The 21,609-nt window shown below is 35.3% G+C and overlaps 1 long non-coding RNA gene across 3 annotated transcripts in view; it reads left to right on the forward strand.

Moving 5' to 3' along the window:
- Positions 1-21,609, forward strand: part of LOC116591221 — a 198,026-nt gene that overhangs the window by 10,474 nt on the left and 165,943 nt on the right. For 2 of the 3 annotated variants that reach the window (XR_004285883.1, XR_004285881.1), the window contains exon 4: positions 7,687-8,565. The exons of the other annotated variant lie outside the window; for it this stretch is intronic. This is a non-coding gene — a long non-coding RNA (uncharacterized LOC116591221). Of the gene's footprint in view, positions 1-7,686; positions 8,566-21,609 lie in introns of those variants that run through there. 3 annotated transcript variants of the gene reach the window in all.

Consider the following 21,609-nt stretch of genomic DNA (forward strand, 5'->3'; position numbering starts at 1 on the left):
ATCAGAAAGTGTAGAAAAATAAAAGTTTAATGTGTTCCCTGTAAACTGAAATTTATACATAAGTTGGCTTAGTTGGTATATGTTTATGGAACAGCAGGGCTTGCTTCCCTTTTTCTTACTTCAAATACGCCAATGGTGGCATGTTTATCCAGGTGTTATTAGCTGGACATAGATTTGAATTATCCCCACAGCTAGGTAATAAATTTCTCAATTTAATATTCAGGTTTATTTCCAGCTCCCTGTCCCTAATTTCAAAGATTGCAATTGCTTATTTTATTAACACAATCTTCCACCCAGTCCCTGACCCAATCATATGTCTTTGTCTGAATCATTTTTACTGACCAGCTATAAAGCTAGTTCTATCTTGAAACTGTGCTCCTTTACCTGAATTGGTGTATTGGGAATTTATTGGGCTGTAATCTACTTTGTATCACCTTGGATACTCTAGGATACTCTTAAGGATGAAAGAATTTTTTCCTATCAGAAGATAATCACGGTTTATCTGAATCTGAATCTGAAATTTCTGCCTTAAGTGGGGGGATGTAAAGGTTTCTGTGTTTCAGGTCCCTAATACAACACTTGCTGGGTAACTGGCAAGACAGCCCATTCAAAAGAAGAGAGATGTTAGTACTGAGAATGGAGGAGGAGAAAGTGACTCTATCTGAGAGACAGGGAGAGTTATAAAATGACATTTTATATGCAGCTCTCTTAATGGAGAATGACCAAGTGATGCTGTGAAAAGACTAACCACTTAGCATTGCAGCCTACAGGGCAGTGCTGTAGGTCTTTGCTGCTGAGGCTGCACTCAATGAGTGGTGTCATCATAGCAAGCATTGATCCTGTCAGTGAATCGGTGTCCAGCATACAGCAAAAGATGAACTGCAATAACAGCATCATGAAGCATAAGGAGATAATAACTGTCATAACGTAAAGACCAGCCCATATCCCCATGTCCCCAGTTCCTGGACAGGTACCAACTATACATCCTCCAGATTCTTTGATATTCCTAGGAAAGAAAATACCCTCCTTGGGCAACCTCTTCATGTCACCCCCCTCCTTGGGGGCTTTCTACTATCACTTTTGCTATTGCTCAATAAATCACTCAATAAACCTTCCCTTGCTGCCCATCAAAAATATATATATATATAGCTCCTTCCATTTAATGCAACAAATACAATCTCATACAACTCAAGATGTTATGGATTTGGAATATAATTTCGTTTGTTTTAGAACAAATAAAGTGTGATACTTAGTATGGGGAGCAAATTCATACGGGCTACATTGATATCTAGTTGCGGTCTCTCAAGTGGCTCCATGGTTTTGATAGAAAATGCCATCATTTCCTGCTGAAATCTGTCTGAGTCCTGTCAGCTCTTCTGACAGAAGCAGAGTTCTCATCTTTTACAGTTTCTAAAATCCTTTATATATTGAACCACCCACTAAATTTCTATTTTTCTGTCAATGAGAAACCTCTGAGTTCCCAGCTTATTTGCAAAACAGAGATAAATGACAGATACTAAGTTTAATTACTAGTGAGGGTCAGGACACCAGCTCTGTCCACTGCCACAAGTCTTTTTGAAATTCCCCCAGATGCTCACAAATGGCATCCATCCAGAATTCTTTTCCAAGTTAAAATTTATGCCAACCATAAAGATATTAGTGAATGTCCACTAAAAAGAAGACAGCTTACTTACTTAGACCTCCTAGTAAAATTTGCCCAGGTATGTATCTATTGTATATTTTAACTTACTTACATATTCTACATTTCCTCACATGCTCTCTTTGTGCTTCAGTCTTTTCATAATCTCAGTTTGGAATATTAAATATTACTTCTTAACTTTGTGCTATTTGAAAGGATTTTTGGTTCTCCTATTAATGATCTGTAACATTGGACAAACACTTCCCCCTTCTGGATCTTATTCATCCATAACATAAAGGATTTTATTAAATTATTTTTAAGAATCCTTATAGTTTTGACTTTCTGTAAGGTTAAATTGAAAACACTACGAAATATGATTAAGAAGTCAGGGAAATGCACCTCTATTTTCTAAGGAGTTAAATAGTTAAGTTTAAATCTATTACTTTTGGGGGGAATATTCACTTATAGATTTGTACTATATTACTGGTTGCTGAAAGTAGAAGAAGAAAATGTACCGAAACAGATATTTTCAAAAAAAATGTATAAATGTTTAAGTGGCTTTACAGCTTTACATATTATGCATGAGCCTGAATTCTTCACGTGGTTTTAAATAGTGAATGTATTCTTTGGTCATACAGACTTATATGTATTCCTGTAATTCATACAAAATGGATTTGTGAAATTTGAAATAATTGAGCTTATAATTGATTTATATAGTCGAGAGGTTACAAACTGACTACCTTATTTTATTTTGCCAGCACTATATTTCCATTTGGGAGCCAACACTTAAAGTAAATAAATAAAGTAAATAAAGCAAAGTAAATAAAATAAAGTAAATAAAGACTTCTGATGAATCATTGAACACTACATTTACAACTAATGATGTACTATATGTTGGCTAATTGAATTTAAATAAAAAAATAGATTTCATGTTGTAAAAAATATATGCTTTGCAGTGTCATTTTGAAAAATCACATATTCTCATAATTCTGGTCGCACATTTCCATGTAGCAATGATTGGCCAATGCTAAATAACAATTGTCCCTTCAGGTAGGGCATGCATTTGGGGCCTTGCCCTTGCTGCCATCACTCATACAGGACCAGTTCACTTATGTTACTTTCCTGGGATTTCAGCTAGTATGTTTACTTCCATTTGTTAGGACTCATAATATTGAATTCAAATAAACATTTCCTCTGGATTTATAACTAAGAATTTGGATTTCTAATCACCCAAATTTAGTATGCTTTCTTCAAGACTTCTGAAGTGAATGAATGTCAACCTTTTATTGGCATATGTCCAAACAGACAGGCATTGAGTTATATATTCTTCACAGATATAATACAGAAAAATTTTAGCACTATAATTTTTTAATTTGAATTTGAATGCCAATTAAATGAACATAGTATCTTCATTATAACCTCGTAAGCAGCATTAAATCATAATTATGATTCTTCAACTATCCCACCCTCACACACAGAAACCTGTTCAAATATCCAAACACTGGAAATTAAAGTTAAGGTATATACACATATATAATATAGGTTGTGATTTTAAGTAGGATCCTTTTTCTAATAAATATAAAATCCTTTTATGAAATGGAAGGAGAGAGCCTTTTAGTAAAATAAATTTACTATATGAATTAAATTTATAGAATTTATTTTAAAATTAATTATGGAGAAAAATTAAACTATTCAGTGATATAAAGATTTGAAATTACAGGTTGTAAATAACAGGTTTAGCATCTGATTTATTCTTTATTTGGTGGCAGAGTAGCAAGAAAATCCTGATTTACACAGACAAGTTGCAACTGGTATTAATAGATTTTTTAAAAAATACATTTTTCCTGCCAATATGATAATTTTTTAAATAATATTTATTTTATAAATTTAAAGCTTTACACATTTATAATTTTAATATTTTACAACTTTATAAATTTGTAACTCAGAAATCCCAGAAAAAGCTTTTCACTAAAGCAAACGCCACAAAAAAAAGTTAATATGACTACACAAATCCAAGTATTGCTGGTCACCAATGTATTAAAATTTAGTGGCTGACACATTTTATTAACATGACTTTGAAATGATAAAAATATTTAAAAGCTCAAAAGTTCAAATCAAGTATATGCAGAGTTTCAGCTCTTATGGAAAATAATAGGAGGCATACAGTTTTCAAAATATTGTTCAATAACCAATTAGCAAAAGATAATAATACTTAGAGGATTAGTAAACTTGGATTTTTAAAGGATTAAAACTGGGATCATTTTTCTTTTCCTTTTCTCTTTCTCCTTTCTTAAAATATATTTAATTCTGAAAGAGAAATCTGGAACCAGTTGAAGATGCAAACCACTAAGGGAGAGTCAAATTTGTAAAGTTTATACTACATTTAAGCCAGCTATATTATGATGGATAGCCCTTATTTTACTATTTTAAGATCAGTGCTTGTAATCATCCTAAAGCTAAATATGCACAAGCCTCCACATTTGCTAAATGGTTAGATTTAGTACTATTTACTGTTTTGTTCCATAGCCCATATAGTATGAGAAACTATATTCACACAGTTGCTACTACTACTTTTGTAATTAAAAAGGATGAAAGATGAAGTTAAAAAAAATTTTAGGTAGTATACTTAATACACAATTTAAATTTCAAAAATAGCAGTTACTGTTGTTAAACCAAATTTCTAGGCCCAAGATGATCCCTCTTCTGCTTCTCCCTGAAGTGCCACATAAGCAAACTGAAACTGATGTAACTTCTCTATCCCTATATATGTTCTGCTTGACCAAAAACACAGTATATCCAGTCAGCAAATCCCCAAATGCCAAGCCAACTCTAGATCTTCTTACGCTAAACAAGGTTGAGTATGAGGCCCCAGCCAATCAGACATTTTCTATTTTTCTCTTGTTTTTCATTCTTTAACCAATAAAAGCTTCTTGTCTTTCACCTCATTTTGCAGGTCTCTGAAATGAGACAGTCTGCTTCACCAAGTGTTTGTTTGTATTACCTAAATTGTCTTTAATCAGTTTTAATGCTGTCAAAATAACATGTTTGAGAGATTTCAAAATTGAGAGATTATCATATAAACAAATTGCTAATATACCTTATGAATTTTCTAATCAGTAACCATATTAGTCTTTAAATATCACAATTAGTTAAGTGTATCACAGTAGGGTCTTAAAAAGAAGACAATAAACCACTGCAAAACCACTACCCACCGGTATTCCTAAAATAATACATTGTCTAAACACAAGTACACAACTCTCAACACTTTACAGTTTTGCCTTATCCTCAATAATGTCCCCAGAGCTAACATTTCATCTGTGAGGAAAAGGTGAATTTATTTTGGGGGGCATAAGAAAGGAGTCAACAAAATGTCCATTGTCACCTTCTTTGTGCTGTTTGGGCCATTTTTTCCCCTATTTCTCGTTTTACTTGCTTCATCTATATTCTCTAGCCTGACCTCCTCCCTTTCTGACTTCATTTTTTCCAGGCATCCACAGAGGCACAAATAACAACTGAGTACCTCAAATCCTCCTCTGTTACCTTTATCTTAGTTAACAACCATAGAAGAACTAAGTAGTAACTAGAAAGAAAGGAAATTATTCCTAGGTTGAATATAAATATATAATGTATGTATTTGCTAATATTATATTTAATAATATTTAAATTTATATTCATAAATTATATTGGCCTGTAACTTTCAGTTATATCTGTAATAGACATCTAAAATATCTTTAGTTTTAGTATCAGAATAATACTTGCCTCATAAAATATGTTGGAAGTATACCTATTTTTTCAGTGTTCTGAAGGAGTTTTTATATGGTTGGCATACTTTTATCCTTGAATGTTTGGTAGAATCTATCTCTAAAGCTGTCTAAAACTGGAGGTTTCTTTGTAAAAGATTGTGAATTAATTTTTTGGGGAGATCTAGAGCTGTTCAGACTTTTGAAATTTATTGTTATATTACATTTAGAATTTCAAGGAGTTTGCCCATTTTGTTTACGTTGTTGAATTTATTGACATGAAATTGTTCATAATATTTACTTACTGTCCTGTTTTTTGTTTTTTAATTAATGATTTTTATTTACTTATTTAAGAAAGAGAGAGAGCAAGCATGAGTGGGGGGCAGGGATGGGCAGAGGGAGAGGGAGAAGCAGATTTCCTACTGAACAGGGAGTCTAACACTGGGATAGATCCCAGAACTCTGGGGTTATGACCTGAGCTGAAGGCAGACACTTAACTGACTGAGCCACCTAGGCACCCCTGTTTACTGTCCTCTTACTATCTTTAGGATCTAGTGTGGTGTTGATGTTAGTAATTTGTGTCTATTTTTTTTTCTTTTGTGTCTATGATTTATCAGTTTTATTGATCTTTCCAAAATACAGCTTTTCAGTTATTTTTTTATATTGTTTGACTATTTTCTGTCTCACCAAGTTTCATTCTTATTTTTAATTGTCTCCATTTTCTTATATTTAGTTTGGGTTTAATTGGCCCTGTTTCCTAACTCCTTACATTGGAGACTTAGGCCACTGACTTTGTCCAAAAACATTTGAGAGGAAGAGATGTGCGACAACTCTGGTAGAACCACTGCACATATGTTATGAGTGCATTCCTTTTTCCCCTCTGCTATGAGATTGGCAATGACCCATGCTGGGGAATACATCATTGGCTAATCCTCAAATGATATGAATGTGAGGGAGAAATAATCTTTATTGTCGAAAGATTTGGGGTTGTTTATAAACCCTGGAATAATCTACTGCAGAATTTCTCAATATCAACTCTGTTATCAATGGGATAGGATAATTCTTTGATGTTGGGGGGTGGGGGGTTCTCCAGTGAATTGTAGGATTTTTAAATTAGCAACCCTGATCTCTACCCACTTGATGCCAGAAGCACCCTCTTTCCTATTGTGATAAAGATAATTGTATCCAGACATTGTCAGATGTCTTCTAGGTGGCAAAATCCATTCCCCTCTCCCCCACCCTGAAGACTGAAAGCCACCTGGCTGACTCACATACATACACATATGGAACTAACCAAGTAAAAATGGAGTTCAATATCATGTTATACACTAAAACCAATTCTAGGTGGATTAAACACATATGGATAAGAGACAAAGCTATGAAACATTTAGGAGATAATATAGTGGATATCTTTATTTCTTCAGGTGGGAGAAGATTTCTTACATAAGAAATGAAAAGCATAATAAAATAAAGGATTAATAAATTTAGAAATAATTTTAGAAAATGTCTGCTCATGAAAACACACTTTAAAGAGATGAAAAACATAAGGCAGAGAGTTTTAGGAAGTATTTGTAACACATAAAACCAATGAATGATTAACATCCAGAATATGCAAATATTCCTCCAAACCACTATTTAAAAATTTTTGGAAAATGTTTCTGTGGTTGGTGTCAAAGAGTTTATGGCCTATGTTTTCTTTTAGGAATTTTATAGTTTCAGGTTTCATATTTAGGTCTTTATTCCATTTTGAGTTTAATGTTGTATATGGTATAAGAAAGTGGTCTAATTTCGTTCTTTTCCATGTTGCAATCCAGTTTTCCCAACACCATTTAAGAGACTGTCTTTTTTCCATTGTATATTCTTGCTTCACTGTCATAGATTGATTAACCATACATGCATGGGATTATTTCTGCAGTCAAATGCTCTACCCTGAGCTATACCTCCATGGGTTTATTTCTGAACTCTCTACTCTGTTCTATTGATCCATGTGTCTATTTTCTGCCAGTGCCATACTGTTTTAATTACTAAGCTTTGCAGTATATCTTGAAATCTGGGATTCTGATACCTCCTTTTTTGTCCTCTTCAAGATTGCTTTGGCTAGTTAGAGTCTTCTGGTGGCTTTATGCAAATTTTACAATTATTTGTTCTGGTTCTGTGAAAAATACTGTGGTGTTTTTTTATCAGAATTGCACTACATTTCTAGGTTGCTTTGGGTAGGATGGACATTTTAGCAATGTTTGTTCTCCCAGTACATGAGCATGGAATGTCTTTCCATTTATTCATGTCATCTTCAATTTCTTTCATCAGTGTTTTAGGGTGTACACACATGTCACTCTTCATATCAAGAGTTAGAGCTTATTGCTGCTTTCCTTGAAATTGAGATGGCCTATGACTGACTAGCTTCTACAAATAGAATGACAAGGCAGAAGGACAATATGAGACTTCAAAACTCAGATCAAAGAGAACTGGAAGATTCTATTTGCTGCCTCCTGGAACTCAGCAACCATGTTATGAGAAGCCCAAGATAGATGGAGGAATCACAAAAATGAGAACCAAGGCATTCTAGTTATATTGGGCACTAATTGACACCCATATGAGTGTATCTTTGTGGTAGCCAGTCTCTGATATGGCACCCAATAAGGGTGCTTTCCTGTTATTCATCCTCTTATGTAGACCCCTCCCACATTGTACCAGTACTGGTTTATATGACCCAACTGAATATCACAGAAGTGATCTGTCATTTCCAACATTACAAACTGTGCTGTGTTTTTCATATTGGTGGTCCTCTCAGAGACCACTCAGTTGGAAAAGCCAGTTGTCATTTCAGCCTATATATAAGCCTTTGTGGTGAGGAACTGAAACCTGCCTACAAATCCTTAAGTGGATCTACCAGACTTCAGATGACTGCAATTCAGCCGACAACTTGACTGTAATCAAGTCAACCACCCAGAACCACCCAGAATCAGAACCACCCAGCTAAGCTGCTCCCAGATTCCTGACCACAAAAACTGTGCAATATACTTTTTTATTATCTTAAATAATAAGTTTTGGAGTAATAGATTACATAGCAATAAATAACTAATACATCTTTCTTAGACATACAGGTTAAATTGAGCCCTCAGATGATTATAGCCCCAGCAAAAGAAAGGAGCAAAAGAAACTGTCTAACCCAAGTTAGCATATACAATCATTAAAGATAATAAAATGGTTGCTATTTTAAGCCATTAAATTTTGGGATGGTTTGTTTTGTGTTAATAGATAACCCAAACAGAAATTGGTACTTAGAAGTGAGGTGCTGCTGTAACAAAAGCCTAAAACATGTGGCATTGGCTTTGGGAGCAGATAGTGGGTTTGGGTCAGAAAGGTCACAGAGATGGTCAATGGAGGCTGTAAGTGAAGAAATTGATATTTGGCCTGGAGCAAAGGTGAATTTATGCCCTATTTTGTAGAGGGAGAATGTTTGATAATGCTGCAATTGTGGTAATATGAGAGAAAATATATCTAATGACCTTGTGTATTTGGCTCAGAATGTTTCCAGACAGAAAGTTGTTAGAGTCAACTGGTTTCTTCAGGTGTACATGACCATTAATGGGGTGGAATGAATTAGAGAAGAAACCTTTAATTTTCAAGCAGTATCTAGAGTGTAAGTCAGCAAACATTTTCTTTAATGGACCAGATAGTAAATATTTTAGGCTTTTTAGGCTGTATGGCATCTGTAGCAACTACTCAACTCTGCAGTTACAACACAATACTGGACCCAGACAATTTTAAGTGAATGGGTGTAATTGTGCTCAAACAACAACAACAACAACAAAATTCATTGACAAAGTAGGTGACAGTCTGTATTTGACCTGTGGGCCATAGATGACCAACCTCTGATCTAGAAGAAAGACTTTCAAATAAGGATTTGCTGGGTTAGAACATAAATTATTCTCATATTCATCTCTTTCAGCCCATATGAGATTTTCAGGGCAAATTAAAAGCAGGAACAAAGATCAAGTCCAGAGTGCTGCCAGAAAAACAGCCACTGCATGAAGATCTGTTTAACGGTGCAGTTGAAAGACTGTTTAACCTTCAGAGAGATTAAGGATCTGTCCCTTAGACCTTCCTAGACAATAGGGCTTTTGAGAATCTTAAGGGCTTGCCTTGTTGACCTCAGATAGACAATAAAGTTTTTAAGAATCTTCAGATAGTGCTTCATAAGCCCATTCAGCTAGAAAAAAGGATTTTCAAGTATCTTAAAGGTGTTATTCCTATAGCATTCTGATTTTAAATCCAAAGTAGAGAGGGTTATGTCTTTAAACATCTATCATAAAATATGTTAGGTACACAGGAAGTCCAAACATTTTAATGGAAATTTTAAGAGCTTAGACTAAAAGGGACAGATGTAGAATGGAAATGGAAAATGGAAAGGGACCTCAGTGTTTTTAATCTCATATGAATAGAACACAGCTAAGAAAATTACTTAGCAGCAACATATTGCACTTCTTATGGAAAAGTAAGGATGACAGGAGGCATAGCCCTGAAAAACCATCCTCAGGGGGCAGAGATGGTCCCTAATCAAGAAACATTAAAACAACAACAAACCCAAAACATTCTCTATCACAGGAGATGGAGGGAATGGTGACATGTCCTGCTGTATTTCAGAATTGCTTTGGGCAAGTAACTGCTATATGCCTTAGGTTTTACACTGTTAAAATGAAGGTTTCTATTGTAGGCTACCAGGTGCTTTCCTAATTGTTGTACATTAGGAGTGTATGGGGCAGATGATTGTGTTGGTGTTTCAGTTTTTAGTTCACAGGTGCTCCTGAGAAGATTGAGGAGTTACCTCATCTACGTTTTTTCTGATATAGGTGATAAGAGTTTTGTCTATGAGCTGATGCAATAAAGGAATGGTAATTTGTGGCAGTATTGGGAGGTGTTAAGTGAATTTTTTTGTACATGAATTATTACATTATTTTGTACATGAATTATTACAGTCAGAAGGCAGAATCTGGAGTGCGTTTCCAAATTCCTCCTTTCTTTCTATATGCATTTTATTCCTAATTCAAGTGGTGGAATTTATTTCACCTTTCCTTGAATATGGGCTGCCCTTGTAACCAACTTTGATCAATCAATGGCCATGAAACTGGTAAAGTTACTGTTTTGGGACCTACAAGCCCAGGCTTTAAGAGGACTGATAGTATGACAGATCTAAGATGAGCCACTCAGATCCTACTTTAGAGAGGAACTTGTTATTCAGCAGTGAGGAATGAAGGCAGCAGACAGACATCAAGTGTAGCTCCTTCAGCACCTCTCTCAGCTGTAGAGACCTACCTCACCTGAGGTCATGCCTACCCTGAAGACTAAACAAAGAGAGGGTATAAAGGGCTACACATTTTGCCCTCATGTGCTACATATGGTTAACCAATTGCATCTCAGTTGGATTTTTTTCCTTTGCCTAATCCCGCTACTTCCACATCCCCCCACCACCAGGGATCAATAATAACAAAACATTCTGTACCCCCAAATTCTCAGAATCTTCTTCTAGAGAGTTTAACCTATGACATGTAGGTTCTACTACCTACCCCCTTAAAATCCAGTAGCCAGGTTTTGAGAAGCCGTATCTATACGGAAAGGCCAGATGGAGAATACTCTGGTGGATGAATCTAGCTGAGTGTCTTGTTAATAGCTATTACCAACTGGAAACTATGTGAAAGAGCCATCTTGGACTTTCCAGCCTGGTTGAACTTCCAAATGACTGTAGCCCTTCCTGACATCATGTGGATTAGAAAAACCACCCACTGAAACCATGGAAATATGAACAATAATAGTTGTTTTAAACCACTAAGTTTTAGGGTGTTGTGTTATGCAGCAATAGTTAATTAAAACATTTACCAGCTCTCTCCTTGCTAGATACAAGTTGTTCTTCCCTATTGAGGGCTACATCGCTCTGGAAAATTTCTCCTGCAGCTCCATCCTCTGGATTCTATTAACTGGTAACATCTTTATTTTGCTATCCCCAGATTATCACGCATTTATTATGAAAATCAGTATTCCTTTGCCTTATTTCCTATAAAAAGGGAAAGTATCTCCCATATTTTATGAAATCAAGCAGACATGATTTCTAAATATAGGAGGTTTAGAGACACCTGGCTGGCTCAGTCAGTAAAGCGTGCAACTCTTGATCTTGAGGTTGTGAGTTTGAGTCCCACATTGGGTATAAAGATTACTTAAAACAATTAGAAAATAGGGGTGCCTGAGTGGCTCAGTCTGTTAAGCGTCCAACTCTTGGTTTTGTTTCAGGTCTGATCTCAGGGTCATGGGACTGAGCTGCTGTCAGACTCCTTGCTCAGCACAGAGTTTACTTGCAATTCTTTCCCTCTTCCTCTGCCCCTCTCCCTGCTTGTGCATGCATGTGCTCTCTGTCTAAAATAAATAAATAAAATCTTTAAAAATATTAATAAATAAACAAATATGGGAGATTTAAGTAGAAATCTTCTAATATGGCTCTTTCTCCTTCCTTCTTTCAAATTTATCTCTGAGAAGAGGTACTTTGACTTACCCCTGCTTATAAACAATAGGCAGGCAGTATGGTCTGTTAATCTCATTTTCTTTCCATAAAAGGAAAAACAGATGTTAAATATCTGTATCAAAAGGTCTTAACCCTAAAGTAGGACATGTTCTTAGGGTTCTGCCTTAACCAGTAGCGTTTGACAGTCTGTCTGATATGCTTTGAATCAACTTTGAAAAATGTGGCCTTAAACAAAAGCAAATCATGTTTAATGATGATTTTTTAGGAACTTGTTAGGTGGGAAAGTTTGGAGAAGGAAAGCATTTTAAAAGATTTTCAGTATATTTTAAATTATCTATTTATTTATTTATTATTTTTTTAAAATAAATTGTACTCCTGACATGGACTTGAATTCCTGACCCTGAGATCATGAGTCAAATGCTGCACTGACTGAGCAGTCAGACACCCCTCAGTATAGTTTTAAAAAGTTCCATTAAAAAAACAAAAATTTTTCTATCTTATATTTAGTCTCCTACCTTTTATTAACAAGCTAAAATTAAATTGATTGTCTAATTGTTACACTAAGTTGAATATCAGCAGTTTGTTAAATAAATTGCTTCTTAAGTATTCACTATCAATGACAGATTATTATATTTGTGCCATTTAACATTAGGTATTTTTAAACTTTTGAGTATTTTTGCTAATGTTTGATTCAGATTTTTTAAATTAAGTTTAGGCTTAGCCCTTTATCTGTGTTTGTCCAGACAAGACTCAGTTAATGCCCATTGTCTCTTCACTACTATTATCATTATTACTGTCCTTTCTTATTCACAAATTGTACTTTGGATGATAAATTATCTGGCCCCCTTATCTCAAGTGGTAGTTATTTCTAAGACAAAAATATGCATGCTTATATCAGAAAATAATATTAGTTTAAATATTTCAAAGGCTTTTTTTTGTTGTTGTTTTCCCAAATAATAGGGTCAGAGTATCTTTAAATCTTTAAAAAGGTTAACATGAATTTTAAAAAGAATGTATATTATTTTAGATTTAATTGGTTGAAAATGCACTTTTTCTAGTTGACATAAGCTTAATGGTAAAATTATGTTCCAAAATTGACTTTTATAACTTTTGTCTATGGAATATTATTCTCGTACTTGAAGACGACAGATGAGGTTTGAAACCACAAAGCAAATTAAGGGTTTTCTTGATCAGTAGTTACATAAATTAAAGGGAATGTCAGTTTTATATTAATATTTAATAATAAGTTGATTAAACTTTGATTGAAAGCCTGTTTGTTTACATATTATGTAAATTGATGTTGAAATAAAGTTTATAGATTTAGATGATGTTTACATTATTTCAGTTTCTAAGTTTACATGTGCCATGTAAATTTTGGTGCTGTATGACACCCCCTAAATAAGTTTGAATGTGGGGAGAAATAGCAAAATAGTAGAATGAGAGATTAGGACGTGTTTCAGAATTAAATTTTAACCTTTTTTATTCTATCAGCTTCATTCTTTTGTAATATAAAGTGAAAGAGATTGTATGTATTGACATGAACAAAAATCTCTTGCCAGCACTACCCTTACTCAGATCTATCTTTGATCTTCACTTTGTGAGTCTTATCCATATGAACTGTACCACTCAGTGTTCCTTACTCTGAATATGAGGGGTAGGGCTGGTATCCAAAATATACAATGAATTCTTACAGCTCAAACAAAAGAAAACAAATAACTCATTTTAAAAATGAGCAAAAGATTTGGATACTTCACCTAAGAATATATATGATGGCAAATAAGATGTAAAAAAGTAGTTCCATTTCATAGGCTATCAGAGTAATGCAAATTAAAAATACAATGAGATACTACTACACACCTATTAGAATGGTCAAAATTCAAAGAGCTGACAACCCAAATACTGTGAAAATGGAGCAAAAGAAACTCTCATTCATTGCTAGTGGGAATGTAAAATGGTGCTCCCACTTTTGAAGACATTTTGGCAGGTTTTTTTTCTTTAAACAAAGCTAAATGTAGTCTTGCTATATATAACAGTTCCAATACTAAGTATTTACCAAACTGATTTGAAAACTTATGTCCATAAAAAATCCTCATGTGTTTTTAGTAGGTTTATTCATAATTATAAAAAACTGGAAGCAACAAAGTTATCTTTCAACAGGTGAATGATAAACAAATTGTGGTACATCCATACAATGGAATATTATTTGGTGGTAGGGAAATAAGCTATCAACCCAGGTAAAGACATGAAGCATCCTTAAATGCATATTGTTAAGTGAAAGAAGATAGTCTGAAAGGTTACATACATTAGGATTCCAACTATAAGACATTATTAAAATGGCATATAAAGATTAAAATATAGAATAAATTAAAAAAGATCTAGTTGTTACTGGAGGTTTGGGGTGGGGGAAGGTTCTAATAAGTGAAAAATAGTTTGTTATTTGAGGGATTGAAATTATCCTGTGTGATACTGTAATGGTGAATACATAATAGTAACATCTGTCAAAAACATTTAGAATTTTATTTCATAGGGTGACCCTTATGTATGCAAATATTTTAAAAATTATCCAGAAGGTTGGAGAATTCCAGATTGGAATAGACTATAATGAAAGAAACTGACTGTATTACAAGTATATTAAACACACACACATACACACACACACACACACACTTCGCAAAGGAGATAGGGGGAAAGGAGCTAATGTAATAGCTGGGAATGGGTGGAGCCTGTAATGCTTAAGGGGAAAAAACTGTTCTTTTAGCTGTTTTCCATGAAGGTATGAATTAACAATGCTGATAAAGCTATAATATATATACTCAAATTGAACAATTAAATAAATGAATAGAAGATGGTAGAAGCCAGGTTTCTCACTGTTAAGTGGAGGTTAGAAATAAAAAGAATGATCCATGTGGTAAAAGATTAGACCAGAAACATCAGGGTGAACTCATGTTTAGCTTAATATAGATATAAATGGCTACATACAGAAATATTTATAGATATGTGTATATACACAGATTAGTATATACAATTATATTTTCTTAACCTGTCAATTGAGATGTTCTAGAAACAATTACACCCCAGTAACAACAAGGATTATCTAGCACCCAGATTTTGGTTTCTTATACTATCTCCAATACGAGGAACCAGGGCTTCTTGGATAAATGGTTGATTCTAGGACTGGATCAGGAATTAATATAAGTCTGGAACATTACGCAGTATTAGGAAGTAAGGAAGTGCGGGCGCCTGGGTGGCTCAGTGGGTTAAGCCACTGCCTTCGGCTCAGGTCATGATCTCAGAGTCCTGGGATCGAGTCCCGCATCGGGCTCTCTGCTCAGCGGAGAGCCTGCTTCCCTCTCTCTCTCTCTGCCTGCCTCTCCATCTACTTGTGATTTCTCTCTGTCAAATAAATAAATAAAATCTTTAAAAAAAAAAAAAAATGCGTGCTTCTCCGAGCAGCCTCATAAAAAAAAAAAAAAGGAAGTAAGGAAGTGTTATAGACTGAATGTTTGTATTCTTCCGAAATTTGTATTTTGAAGTCTAATCCTCAATGCAGTGGTATTTAGAGGTTTGGGAAGTTATTTAACTTTGGGAAGTTATTAGGGCATGAGAGTGAAGCCCTCATAAATGGGATTAGTGCACTTGTAAAAAGAGGCAAGAGAGGTAGCAGCTCACTCTATCTTTCTCTGCCATGTGAGAATACAATGGTAAGTTGGCAGTTTACAACCCAGAAGAGGTTCCTCACCACAACCCAACAGTGCTGGTACCCTGATCTTAGACTTACAGCCTCGAGAAGGGTGAATAATAAATATGTGTTGTTTATAAGCTACTCAGCCTATGGTAGCCTTTATTGTAGCAGCCTGAACTAAGGAGTGCTCAAAACAAAAATCACAAAACAAAAGCCTACATTGATAAGGCATGTTGAAAGGATAAAAGAGCCAACTGAAAGAATTATAAATGGCCAAAACTGGAAAAATTTGAGCAATACAATAAATATAGGATAAGTTTATAATCCAAAGTATAAGATAAATTCCCATGAGTCCATGATGATATAAATGATTAAATAAATAAATAGGAAAGAAGAGGCAAATCTCCTTTGTATAAGAATTATAAATAACTTATGGAGATAAGCTGCCTTCATGGGGAGGGAGGACTATAAATCCCCACTCCTTAAGTGGGGGATATGTATACTGAGTTTTCTCCTAAGGAGAAAATATGGAAAGGGGGGATAATGGGATGAGAAAATGTGAACAAATACTACCTCAGCCAGGTGATCAAGGTCAACATCAACATAAGTATTAGGTTATAAATCAAGTTGATAATTTGTGTCCTTGATATGATGTGATAAAATGGCAGTTTACCTCTATGGTTTTCCTTGCTAAAATCCACAACCCCTGTCTAGCTATAAGGGGGAAAAAAAAACCCCACAAATTGCCTGACATGTATTCTTCAAATACATGTATCCTGGATGGGATCTTGGATCAGAAAAAGAATATAAGGTAATAACTAAGGAAACTGGAATAAACTATGAACTTTAATTACAATGGTCATACAGGTATTAATGATGAAACTGTATGCAGGGTAAAAATAAACTCTGTATTATCTCAGTTTTTTTAAACTGTAAATCTAAGACTGTTTTAAAAAATAAGCTCTATTTTGAAAAAAGTATCTATTGTAAAGTCTAACACATAGTAGGTGCAAGGTTAGGAAAGGAATACCTCCAGCATTTAAGAATTGTGCTCTTGAGAATAGAATAAAATGTTACAGCTTAACATAACCCAAAGGACCATCTTATTCAACTTCTATATAAAGAAGGAAGATGAGAACAATAGAAGTGACTTGCACAGTCACATGGATTAATGGAAAAGTAAGTGCTTTCCACAAACAGTATTGCTCAGCTAATGAGACCCCACGTTATTGGAGTATTTGTCTGTATACCTGTGTAACAAGCTATCCTTTCTAATTTGAGTAATTTTAACATATTGAAAGGAAAAAGGGGACCCACAGGCAATTTAGTTAAGGACCTTTAAGACAATCTGGTTATACAACTGCAGATTTTAGAAAAGACGACCCTCTCAATGTAAACTAATCATTAAATAACTGCAAATTGAAGGAGCTTTTGGGACGGAATTAAAAATATACAGAAGCATGATTTCAGGTAATTCCATGAATGAGGAAAAAAACCAGCATTGAAAAAACACATATTTTACATGTTGCAGTATTTTGTTACGACCTTGGAAAACCGTCATTTGGTGGAATTACTATAGGATTCATTAGAAGAACTGAATAAAAAAAAAAAAAAAACAAAGCCTTTCTCTGATAAGCCTATAGTTAGTGAAAAGTTTTTCCTTCATAAATCCAAAGTATGGAATGATTATGGACCAGGAGAAATTCCTAACACATGAATGAGTCTCCTCACCTATATGGTTGAACTAAGCCCTGACTGCTTGCAGATGGAGGTATTTGCGGTATTAAGGTGTTGTTATTTATTTAAATATTTTATGTTACATATTTTTATTAAGCTTTGGTCATTAAAATAATGTAGTCTTTTTAATACTTTATAACAGGAAAAGCTCAATTAAGTCTAGGAACTTTGCTTCTTTTCATCACACCTTTTCTATCCAGGTTAGAAATAGGTCTAAATGTTAAAACAGTATCTTCTTAAGTAGATGTCACATTTCAAACAATGATAAAAATAAAAACTGCAAAGGAACTAACTAATTTTCAATTAAAATTAGATAATTTTAATTATCTAATAAATTGATCCTCTTATGCAACAAGAATAGATTTGATGCATGGGTCATCAATATCTTGTAGAAATATAATTGGCAGGGATGGTAAATTCCAATTACCCCGCATTTTTCTGATCGCTGACATATGCTTACACAAATGATAGTAGTTATTAAGTACTGCATGCAGATTCATTTATATGATAGAACGATGTTAGAGAGTATTTGGGAATAGAAGCATGCTTTAAAAAAATTCAGAATGTGCTGTTGAAGCAAAGGTTCAAAAAATTTAGAACTAGGTCATAAGAAATCTAAATGTCTAATGAAAGAAACACATTCAGTTCAGGTTTTCAAACTAAATTTTATAAAGTTCTCTCTTGTAGAATTTATTTTTACTATCCCATTTTGATCATTCAGACTATTGCTACTTTGAATGCACCTATAAGCTAAATATGTATTATAGTTTACATAGCTTAATTATTAAAGTAACTTTAGATAGCTCATAAAATAATGTTTTAAGGAATTAAAGCCAAAAGAATGTGAAGCTGTATCTATAACATACCATTACACCTGTGTACAGATGGTCATCCAGATGAGCAACATACAAACAAAATTCTCTTTCAGAGATGGAGAAAATTCAATATATAGGGAATCAAAATGCTTTCCAGTTGGTCATCAAGGAAGTCTCCTTCATCTTCCGCTTTTTATAGTATTAGGTCAATCTACTGTGTATATATGCTATCTTTTGTTCGATGCTTTTCACAACTAATTCAAAATCCCTTGTCAAATTATTTATTCTGTAACAATAAAAATGTTCAAATACATTAGCTGTACAAAGAAAAAACATCTAGAAATGCTGCTCTGCTGTCCGGACACCGTGCGTTGTTAAGACCCGCAGTTCTCTGCTAAGACTGCTAGCGCCCGGCTCGCAGAAGGCGCAGTGCTTCAAGGGCCTGCAGGAGGTCGAGGGTTTCTGGGTGACTTTTGGTTGAAGATGTACAGCTGAGGAGTGGTCACCTCTGGGCCCTGGAATATCAACTACGACGGTTCAAGACACGCCTCCAGTTCTCCATCGACTGCCTTTTCTCCCCTCTGACCTTTTGGTTCCTGACCAAGATGTGGCACCCCAACATTTACCTGATGGAAGATATTTGCACCTCCATCCTCCACCGTTGGTCCTCAGAACAGGGAGCCACCGACAGGGCGGTGAAACCCCACCCAGAATGTCAGGCTTGTCCTTCTGGGCGTCACTTCCCTCCTTATCGAGCCCAGCGCCTTGTCAGAGCCGTGGTGGATGCCTCGGTGTACCGGAAGTGGAAAGAACAAAGGCAAGGACCCGGATTTCGCAGACCCGGAAGCAAGTTCGGCGACTATGGTAGATGCAGAGCTGGACTGGGCAAAGCTGCCTATCATGCTGGACAAGTACTTCGTAAACGCTGAGTGCTCCACAGCCCCGAGGGCTTTGGACCTCTTGGAAGAGTATATGGGGACATGGAACCCAAGCCAAGGCCAACTCCAGCCGCAAGGAGTCCTGACACTTGCGGCCTCTGCCGAATAGCCTTGCCAGTTTTGTCTACTCAGGCCCAGTGCGCGGGCTCTTGGGGCACGCACTGACGTGGAGACTACCTCACAGAGAAGGTTTGTACTGTCCCTCTCCTTGGGTTTGTTTTAGCTCTCACTTTCCTTTTGCATTTTGGTGCTGGGTTTTCCTCGCTTTGAGGGGAGGGACCACCCACTGTTTGGTGGGCCCTCGCTCGGAGTCCTACTTGTGCTGGGCGTCTGCCTTGAGCCTGCCAGGCCCGCGGGTCTGTGGGCGAACTGTGACGGCCCGAGAACACAGACCCTCGTTGTCTGTAGCTCCCGCTGTCAGTTATCAGAACTTTGGGTTCCCAGCTCGTGAGTGGACGAATTAAATTGTGGTCACCCTTTCTGCAGTTTGTTTGGAATCTAAATGACATGACTTTACTAGGAAAAACGAAAGGGTCACCACTACCGGTGGAACTTTGAAGAATAGATCAATGGAAGGTCATGGCCTGTCGTTTCAAATGTATATACTGCGAGGCTTAAGGAAATTATACTTTATTTACCAATATTCTTCATTTGTCTTGTTGATTAGACCACGGTCTACTAAATAAGATAAATCGTCAGAGTTGTTGCGTAGTTGTAATAGATTTTCATTTTTAGTAATTCTTCAAGCAGAAAAAGAACTTTTACTTTTTTGTTGTTGGTATTTTTCTTATTAATGCAGAGATACTGTCAGTGTCCTCTTGAATTGAACTATGATTATTTTACATTTTTTTCCCTTTACCCATTTTGTTGTGATTTTTCTCTACTTTTCTCATTCCAGTTAGCTCTTCTAAACTTGAATATCTTCCTCCGAACTTTCTGGCAATCTGCCAATATTTTCAGCACCGATATGTGTCAGCTTTTCAGGATTGTTTAGCCTGTTGGTTCATTTCTCTTTGAATTCATCTTTTACCTCCTCCTAATAGTTTTGTATTACAAATTTCAGCTTGACTTTTACTGTGGAAGAGCCATATTCCCACTTAGAAGATAAATTAGAGAATTCCTTCATCCTGGAAAAGTCAGAAAGATCAAGGTATGGTCACAGGAGTTTGATCATCACCTGAAATTGGGGGCAAACTGAGCAGAAAGGAGCTTCCTGGTTCCACTGAATTTTATTCTTGCACATTCAGTGAACCAAGAAGATGATTTTCAATTTATTCAACTAGGCTTCTTATTATTTGCAAAACCTCCAATTTAAAGTCTTGATTGAAGGTTCCCGAATTCACCCGCAAACCACAAGATAGAATTTTGCAGTAGTGGCAACAACGAGAGTACAGAAATTCTCAGATTGTTTTGATGATAAGATCCAAGCACTTGGCATGTGGTCCATTACTTCCAGACCCCCAAGACTATGTTATATTTACTGAGTACTTTTAAATGGCTAAGATAGGATGTGCTGTCATAAAGTCCTAGCATGTGTAATATCCAGTTTGTTCTTTGCCATTGTCTCATGGGATCTAAATCGGTTATTATATCCTTCTTTGTAATTTATTCTGGTGTTAAAGAATACATTTCCATTAGGTACTATATTTCTTATGTCTGAAGAACATTTCCTCTTATTGAATATTTAAAGGCAGCATGGCATGGTGTAAAAGCTACTGGACCAAGTATTAGGGGGTTGGGATTATTAGCCCTGTTATGTTTTGGCTTATTTGTTTTTACCATAATTTTGTTTTAGCTGCTTTTGTTGTAAGGAATAGAAGAAACCCATCCTAGCTTACATAGGCGGAAAATAATTTCTAGGGAGGGGGATATAAGGATATCTTAATTAAAATCTGAAAAATCTAAACCATCAGAATCAGGGAGGGTTTTTGAATTCTAGTAGTAACAACAGACTGTCTTATCAGGTGTTGCATCATCAGCTGATCATCATTAGTCCTTCCTTTCCACTCCCACTCTCACAAATTTCAGAGAATATCTATTTTATTAGTCTAAACTGGAGAATAAAAGAAAACAGATCCTCTTGATTTCTCTAACCAGATTGTATCTGATGTGAAAAGAGTATTATTTCTCTAGAAGCAAAATTCAGGTGTTGTTAATGAAGGAAGAAAAAGAATATTGATAAAATAACAAATTCCAGAAGATTGTGGCAAAAATAACAAATTGTTTATTCAGTCCTTATGCTTCCAAAGTTATCACCCCATATTGCTATACTGGGTTTTATATGAAATATTAGGGAAATAGCATAATAGTAATTCAGTTTCAGAGCTATCTTTGAACTGGGGCCTCTTTCCAATCTGTCAGTGTTGTGGACCAGTTCCTTATTCTATCTTTACTAGGCTGTTATTGGAGCTTCCTAACTGACTGTATGACATCTCGTTTTATTCATCATTCTCTTAATTGCTCCTCCATAACTGTTAGGAGTATCTTTCTAGAATACAGTTTTGCCTTTTGGAAACTGTAATAGCTTCAGTACTGTTTAAAAGA

The sequence above is a fragment of the Mustela erminea genome, chromosome 5 (assembly GCF_009829155.1).
Source record: "Mustela erminea isolate mMusErm1 chromosome 5, mMusErm1.Pri, whole genome shotgun sequence".
NCBI lineage: Eukaryota > Metazoa > Chordata > Mammalia > Carnivora > Mustelidae > Mustela > Mustela erminea.